Source organism: Mauremys reevesii, linkage group 3, assembly GCF_016161935.1.
Source record: "Mauremys reevesii isolate NIE-2019 linkage group 3, ASM1616193v1, whole genome shotgun sequence".
Classification (NCBI taxonomy): Eukaryota; Metazoa; Chordata; order Testudines; family Geoemydidae; genus Mauremys; species Mauremys reevesii.
In genome coordinates this window covers 87,977,122-87,984,086 of record NC_052625.1, presented here as the reverse complement: position 1 = coordinate 87,984,086, position 6,965 = coordinate 87,977,122, and positions in this window count along the sequence as shown.

Here is a 6,965-nt window from a genome sequence, read left to right as displayed (position 1 = left end):
TCTCAACTTTAGAAATAATTAGCAAAATGCTTATTTCTGAACTCGCATCCACAAATGGAATTTTTGTACCCTTGTATGTGAACCTGTATAAATCCTGATTCTCTTCAGAACAAAAGAAGTTTAAGTTATTCTTTCCTAAAATTACATTACCAAAAGAATTAGAAGTGGCTACAAATAGCCTGGAGCAGAATATTATACTAGATGAGGTAAAAGGAGGGCTTAAAAATGGTACTTTTCCTGGCAGAAATGAACTGCTTGAGGGGTTATATATTATACACAGCAAAATATAAGCCTGCACTCATGGAGCTAGATCCTCAGCTAGCACAAATCAGTGTAATTCCATTGACTGTAACAGAACTAAAACAGATTGACACCACTTGAGGATGAGAGTCATTTAACAATTATGTGAAATGCCTCTCACCATGAACTGGGCAATAGTTTCAATAGTGTCCATAATTTTAAAGCCTGGTATGGACCCAACAAAATGTAGTAGCTATCATCAGAAATCCCCGATAAATGCTAGCTATAAACTATTAACGAAGATCCTAAAAACACAAGACTAACTAAAAGTAGGATTAATATTTTAAATCCAGGTTAGGTTACTTGCATGCCAAGGAGATACCGGTGGAGAAGAAGGAGGTTCCACAAATTGTTTTTGACAAGAATGAATTGTGCTACCTACAATATGCTTATGGTGAAATTCTCCCCTGTGCAGAGGTCCAGCACAAATCCCATCATGCACCACTTAACTAGGACATAAGTGGTGCACGGGCATGAAGCCAGTGCCTTTTTTTTTTTTTTTTTTTAATACAAAGGGATCAATTTTGCCCTCAAAGAATTCAGATTTGGTACAATTTTTTAGAAACATATCACAAGCTCAGTTTAATTCCTGTTCCAGACATGTATATTTTTTTCAGAGGATACAAAATAAAACCTTATCTAGATGCAAAATAAAAGTATAGGCATGACCAGCTGTAAAGCATGCAGCTTGTGTTGGGTACAGTTAGTAACATTTCAGGATTTTTAGGAGAAATTCACCCTTATGCAAAGAACCAGCCCAAGGTCTCTGAACTACTTAAATCCTATTTAAGCCCTAATTTGACATCCCATCTTGTCCTGATTTGCAGGAAGACAATAGAAGCCAGTCCCCATGCTAAACTAAATATACAAAGCCTGGTCCAAAGACAACTGAAGTCAATGGGTTATGGATCAGGCCCATCGGAATACTAGATACTAGTCATAAGGAGAGTCTGTCACAATCAGTGAATCTGTACTAAGTGAAACCAAAATTACAGGCTAGAAAACTAATTTTCTTTTTCACCTGCAATGGATTCACTCCTCTGGGCAGAAGTCACGGGAAGTAGCAGGCAGTCATCAACCACATAGGCAATATAATAAGATAGTGAACAGATGCAGAAATAGTCAGTACAAATAAAGATAAGAGGTGGCTATAGGTGAAACAAAGTGATCACTGAGAAAACTTCTTGAAGTTGAATTAGCTTGAGACAGCTAGAGATGCTGTAAAGCCTAGCTGAACTCAAAAATTACTTCTTCCTAGAAGAAAAAGTTTTATATCCCTTTGTATACTTTTTATTGTAATCAATACATTTTCATCCTGAAACTTATTGTAAATAGATTGAAGGATCTGTTACCTGAAAATTGTGTCTGGCAGACAGCAACACAAATTTGTAATGTTCAGAGAAAGAATGTAGAGCTGACCAGGAAGCAGGTTTCCTCCTAACAGAGCTGGTATTTTATTATCCAACATGCTCCTTATCTCTGGTGGAATGAGCCCCAAAGATCTCATGGGTGGGAGGCACAAGGGCAGGGGAAGTTACCAAATTGATGATTTATTTGCCTGGAAGATGGGGTTATTTGGGTCATCTGGTAAAGGAGAACTTGGAATACAATGTAGCCTTTCCATGAGTGCACTAAATATAGTTGGTGAGGAATTTTTTTATTAATTTTTTGGGGGGAGAGGAGGGGTCACAAAAAGCCTATTTGTTGAAACCAAAACTCTTTGTGGGAAAAGGTCATTGAGTTTCCCATTTTGGAAAAATAAATTGGAGTTATTCAAGCATCCTGTTTTGATCTTTTCAAAATGAAAAAGTTCCAGTTTGGGGTTGAAATGAATTTTTGTTCTGAAATTTAACTTCATTTATAGAGTTAAAAATGTAAAAAAAAAATGTAAAGGTCAAAATTGAAATGAAATGTGGCAATTACCAGGTCACATTTTTTTTCTAAATTTAAAGGAGGGTAATATAATTAATTCCAATATACATGAGTTTATGGAAGATAGATCTTGTCAAACACACATCTTTTTTTGATGAGATTTCAAGTTTGGTTGATAAAAGGTAATAATGTTGATGTAGTATACTCAGGCTTCTCTAAGGCTTTGACTTTGTACTACATGATATTTTGAGTAAAAAACTAGAATGATATAAAATGAACATGGTACACATTAAATGAATAAAAAACTGGCTAAACAGCAGGTCTCAAAATGTAATTGTAAATGGGGAATCATTGAGCAGGTATGTTTCTAGTGGGGTCTTGCAAGATCTGTTCTTGGCTGTACGCTATTTAACATGTTTATCAATGACTTGGAAGAAAACATAAAATCATCAGTGATAAAGTTTGTAGATAACACAAACATTGGAGAAGTGGTAAATAACAAAGAGGACAGGTCACAAATACAGAGTGATTTAGATCACTTGCTAAGCTGGGCACAAGCAAACAATATGCATTTTAATACGGCCAAATGTAAATCTAGGAACAAAGAATGTAGGCCACACTTACACGATGGGGGACTCTCCTGGGAAGTGGTGATTCTGAAAAAGATGTGGGGGTCATAGTGAGTAATTGTTATGGACTGGGATGTAGGCAGTCAGGTCTAGTGACCAGAGCAAGCATACAGGTTGGGGAACAAAGCCAAGGGTCAGCACGAGAGTCAATTGCCAGTTACCAGAGCCAGGGGTTAAGCCAGAGTCAGAACCAAGAATCAAAGCTGAGGGTCAGAGCTGAGGTCAGATGTCAAATGCCAGAGCCAAGCCGGAGTCAGGGTGAGAAGTCAGAGGCCAGGGTTAGAGCCGGGACTGGTCACTGAGGATTGGAGGCCAGGAGTGAGGACAGAAAGAGAAGCAAGGCTCAGGCATGGTGGGATATTGCAGGAGCCAGGAGCAGAGCAGAACAGGAAGGATGCAGGAGGCAGGCACAAGCAGGGTCCAACGCAGCCACACCAGGAAACCATCTTGTTGCTTGGACAAACTTTCTGTTCCTCCTCCTGACTTAAATAGTGTGGTTGGACCAATGGGTGGAGCCAGGCAATCCTCCAATCAGAGATCCCATGGGTGATGCTTTGGCTGGGGCTACAGTCCTAGTAGCTTCTCAGCCCATGTAATTTCAGTCGCCATTGGATAGAGGCCAGGATGTGGCAGCTCTCTGGGGACTCCCAGCCCTGGGTTCAAGAGGTGGGACACTGCAATAATCAGCTATTCCTTAGCTCCCAGTGCAATGTCATAGACAAAAGGGCTAATGTGATCATTGGGTATATAAACAGGAGACTCTCAATTAGGAGAGAGGTTAAATTATCTCTATGTTTGGCATTGGTACAACCACTGCTGGAATATTGTGTCCAGTTCTGATGTCCGCAATTCAAGAAGGGTGTTGATAAATTGGAGAGGGTTCAGAGAAGAGCCATGAGAATGGCTAAGGTATTAGAAAACATACTTTATAGTGAGAGACTCAAGGAGCCCAATCTATGTAGCTTTAAAAAGAGCAGGATAAAGGATGACTTGATCACCATCTGTAAGTACCTTCATTGGAAACAAATATTTGATAATGCCCTCTTCAGTCTAGCAGACAAAGTTCTAACAAGGTCCAAAGGGATGAAGATGAAGCTAGAAAATTTCAAATTCAGAATAAGGCACAGATTTTTAAACAATGAGCATAATTTCCCATTGGAACAATTTACCAAAGATGTTGGAAAGATTGCAAGTTTTTCTAAAAGATATGCTCTAGTCCAAACAGGAATTAATTAAGGAAAGTTCTATGGCATCTGTTATGCATGAGGTCAGACTAGATGATCACATTGGTCCTCTCTGGCCTTATAATGAAAAAAATGTTGGATTTTTGGTTTGCAAAAATTTTTGAGATTTTGACTCTTGGTCTCAAATTGGAATGGGAAAATTTGCAAAATCTCAAAATTGTTCAAGGGACAGGAAAGTCATTAACTGCCTTTTTTACTGCCAGCCACCACAAAAAAGACATTACTTCCAGGGCCGCCGAGAGCGGGTTCGGGCCCCAGTGAAAACATTTTTTCGAGCCCCCCAGCAAGGGCGGACGGCTAAACAGGGCCGACGAAGCCAGGGAAGCCAGGCCCCTGGCCTCCTTCCAGACCGCCAGGCCCCAGTAATTTGTACCAGCTCTCCCCCCTCTCGTCGGCCCTGATTAGTCCCCAGAGTAAATGAACTCCATTCCAGATGCAAAATTCTGGGAATGGGAAATAGAGAAAAGAGAACTCTTTTCCCAGAAGAAAAACAATCTTTTGTAAAAGGCTCTCACATTGATCAGATAGGGAAAAAATCTGCTTTCTTCAGTAGAGGGCATGGTCAGTGCTGCAAACATGGCAGAAAGTTGCAAGAAACAGGCCAGCTTTTATTTCCAAAGGAAAAATACAGGAACTCTGTCTTCATTCTGCAGGATCGGCCAGAAATATCCATTAGTAAGGACTTCCATCCAGAGCATTAAATCTAGCACAGGAAAAATAAATCCTGCAGTGTATCAGATACTACTGTTTGGTAAGTGTTGGCAGATGTTAATATTTGGAAGCAGTGGTCACTGCAGATGGAGTGTTTAGAGAGCGAGTCTTCTGAAAACCCACACTCCTGCACCATTCCTAATTTTCAGCTTAACAATCCAATTCATCAAAAATATCAAGGTTCTTAAAAAGCAAGAGCAGCTTAATGATTCATGGTGATGACTTGTGAAAAGAGAAAATGAAGTTTCTGTTACAACTCATTAATTTGAACTTTTACCCATGCCATCTTGTTAAAGGGATTATAAATAAAGAACTGAATGCCAATCTGCTTCTCCTTCTCAAAAGCTTGCAAAGGGCTTCACAGCTAGCATCTGAAAAGCCCTCACTCTCCATACTGTACAGGATGTGCTTACAGTACTTTGAAAACACTACCGCATCCAAATAATACCCCATCTAAATCGACATATTGGTAACATTAGCCAATGGGAGTTTTATCTCAGCAATACATGATATGATTCTGCCACAAGTATATCATTTATAGCTAATTGGACTCCATATTACAACTATATGGAGTTGATTCATCAGTGAGCTTTTCCAGTTTTGCACCAGAGTAATCATAGAATCATAGAAGATTAGGGTTGGAAGAGATCTCAGGAGGTCATCCAGTCCAACCCCCTGCTCAAAACAGAGTAATGCTATTGATTTAAATGCAGCAAAACTGGTGTATGATCTGTCTAGTGCATGTGGTAATCAGGCTCTCTAGCTCCACCCTGTGGATCAACTAGATTGGACACTTTATGCTTTCAGAACTCACTCAAGGGGTGAGGTTTCAGGAAAAGCTTACTATACTCTCTGTACATACCATGGGGAAAAATACAGATGGAGCTCTTGGAGAGGAATTAATAAAGTCTACTGGCATTGATCATGAGCAAAGATGGTGGCAGTTTTAATACTGGTTGAAATGCAAGAGAGCAACTCGCGTGGTCACCATTTATACATCACATGAGGGAAGAAATTTTACCTCTGGCATCTACAAGAATTGAGGGTAAAATTCCTTCCTGAGCAGAGGGCCAGCAAAAAGACTACGCACCTAACAGGCCTTACGTGGGCCATAAGTAATGCATAACCTTTGTGTTGCTCAGTGCTAAAGAGAAAATGCCAGTTTGAATGGGAGACTCAACAGCACAAATAGGTAGGGGCAAAGAAAGCTATTCTTTAGGCCAGAAGTGACATACCTATTTGGGATGAAATTCATACCTGCCAGCTGCAGATCTATACCCTACTTAACCTTTCAAGATAGAGTTTAAGTGGAATTGAAGTGGTTTTTTGGTATGCAAGCCTGATGCACAGGAGTGAATTTCACTTTTTGTGAGCATCCAATAAAAAATTAATCATCCAATGGTACTTTTATAGCAATATTTTGAAATTAGACATGGTTTTGGTCTTTTTCTGCCCCATGTTTTATTTTTCCATTGTCTTTATTAAAAATTGTTTTGTGGCTGAAAGTTTTAAATACAGTACACACAAGCATTTCTCTCTCTCTCTCTCTCTCCAGGAAAATATATTGTTTCCTTTCAACTCTCCACCCCACCTCCCCCGCCCTATCCCAATTAATTAATCTCATCAATATGCCAAGTTCAAATAATTCCAGTATGTTGCAAGAGAAGGAAGTCCAGGCCTCTTTCCCCAAGCTTGTGAATGGAATCAAAATAGATGCTGAGTCCACATATGAAGATCAGGGAAACTTCATTTATATCCATTTGCAAAGTTTACCTGTTTCTTAAAACTTTCAGCCTTTTCTCAAAGGACAAATTGACAATTTGTGGGTCACACATTTTTGGGGGCCCAATACAGCGGAAACAGGGTGAAAATTTAATGGCCTTTGTTATACAGGAGGTCAGACTAAATGATCTACTGGTCCTTTGTGGTCTTAAATCTATTAATCTAAATATTGCATTTTAAGTTTTGTGATTTTAAGTTTTGCAAAAAGCCTGCAGTTGATCCGTAAACAAAAAAATTAGCTATCCCAACCTCCCTCAAGAAGGTGAGTTGCATGCAACAAATAATCTTCAAGAACTGTATAACACGTAAAAGGCTTCATTAGCCATGGAGGGAAGTTTTAGTGCAACATTGTTTAAGATCCAGATCTCAAGAAACGTACAAGGAGAATTTTTGAAGCGCTTACAGCCAAAATCTTTCCCGTCAACCT